The sequence below is a fragment of the Oncorhynchus gorbuscha genome, linkage group LG14 (genome assembly GCF_021184085.1).
Source record: "Oncorhynchus gorbuscha isolate QuinsamMale2020 ecotype Even-year linkage group LG14, OgorEven_v1.0, whole genome shotgun sequence".
Taxonomy (NCBI): Eukaryota; Metazoa; Chordata; class Actinopteri; order Salmoniformes; family Salmonidae; genus Oncorhynchus; species Oncorhynchus gorbuscha.
Genome location: NC_060186.1, coordinates 47,097,108 through 47,099,089, shown reverse-complemented (window position 1 = coordinate 47,099,089; position 1,982 = coordinate 47,097,108). Strand labels below are relative to the sequence as shown.

Genomic DNA, 1,982 nt, shown 5'->3' with positions numbered 1-1,982 from the left:
TGAAACTGTAACTCAGTAAAATCTTAGAAATTGTTGCATGATGCATTTATATTTTTGTTCAGTGTAACTATAATAATGCGTTTACTGCTCATCCACAATACATATGTTATTATGAATACAATTAGGCAATTAGAAGGGGAATGTTGCTTCGTAATCAGTGTCCCCAGATCCTTCTGGTCCCTCAGCCAGTTCTCACTTTTTCATGATTGAAGACAGTTCCAGAATCATGCTCTGAAAGATTGAAATATGCAACATGAGTTAGTCAGTAGTTATTTAATCCAAATCTTAGCCTTAGAAACACATGATTAGAATCGTACAATGCATCCTCCATTTAAAAACAATTGTGTTGTGTAATAGTTCTACTTACCATTGACATTCTTCGTCTGCTGGCTGGAGGCGGGGTCATAGGTGGGCTCTCTCCTTGGGCGATACGCTTGGCCTCTGTGTCCGTCCCACTCCCGGAGTTCTGGGCTATCAGAAGGACTGTCCAGGTTGGTCTGAGAGAGTCCTCGGGACATGAAACTAGCTTCCTCCCCGTGGGATAGTGACCACTGTCAGGTGAATTACTCATGTCACTGTAATCCTGTAGAGCGCTGACCCGGCTCTGTTTGCATAAGGGAAGGCCGTGGCTGTGCTCTGCCGTGCCTGGGATGGCCTGAGCCTTTAGGCCCGTTGGAGTAATCACTGCTGCATGAGTGGTTCCTCTGGTCCAGGGTGTAGTGGTGCTCCACAATCCTCAGCTGTCGCAGGGACTGGAGCTCAGTCTGTCTGAGGTACTGCTCTGAGTCGTTGGTGCCGCCACTATCGTTGCGAGGAGCTACTGAATGCAGGTACAAGGGGATAGCATCCACGTGGCTGTTAGGGACCATTGTGTAGGCCGTCTGAGTGAGTCGCATCATCTTCTGGGGTGATGAGTTTGTGAGGACACACACCTGCTGGACCATGGAGTTTTTCTTGGACCTGAACGCTAATAAGCTTTCGTCATCTGTACCTTTATTTCCATACAGACTTTGCTTGACTTTTTTCATTCCCAGGTGGAATATCTCGAGGAGATTCAAGAACAAAGAAACCCCAGCGATGACGAGCATGAAGATCATGAAAATGTTCTTCTCAGTTGGTCTGGACACAAAGCAATCCACACTGTTCGGGCAAGGCAATCTCTCACATTTGTACAAAGGATCCAATCCAACTCTGTACAGCACATATTGTCCCACTATGAAGCAAACCTCCACCACTGACCTCGTCAAGATATGGAAAACATATGTGCGCAGCAAGGAGCCCCTGAGTGGAGCTTTCCTTACTCTCTTCTGTTCCTCCAGCTTCCTCAGCTCCCTCTCTATCCTCTGTCTGTCCTTGTGAACGGGCTCAGCGCCCTCTAGCTCCGCTTTCCGGAAGGCTTTTTTCTTGTGTCTCTCTTTTTCAAGGGCCCTCAAACGGTACAGTGCATGTCCCATGTACACCAGAGAGGGAGAGGACACGAAAATGATTTGTAACACCCAGTATCGGATAAGAGAAATGGGGAATGCATCATCGTAGCACACGTTCTTACACCCAGGCCGGTCCGTGTTGAAAACAAACTCGCTCTGCTCATCGTCCCAAACATCCTCTGCTGCCACACCAAGAACGAGCATCCGGAATATAAAAAGGATTGGTTAGCCAGATTTTTCCCACGATGGTTGAATGAATATGTACCTCTTTTAAGATACTCCCCAACAAGTTCCAATCCCCCATCTTCTGAGTCACATATCCTTATGCTATAAAAAAGATTTTACATACATGAATTTCCACTGGGCCATGCAAGGTATTTTCTAAATACCTCACAGGATAAGCACATTTTTCATAGTTTAGTGTGTATGTTTTTCATGATTCCAATGCAATTGTCCTCTTTCAAGTGTAGACTGTTCAAGCATGCAATATCAAAATAAAGGATTTAAGAGTAAGAAACGACTTACATGTCAACTAGAATGTGTGTTCCACTTGCT

The 1,982-nt window shown here is 45.5% G+C and overlaps 1 pseudogene; it reads right to left on the bottom strand.

Annotated features, from left to right (window-relative positions):
• On the bottom strand, positions 1–1,731 carry LOC123994973 (annotated as a pseudogene).
• Positions 1,732–1,982: the final 251 nt, after the last annotated feature.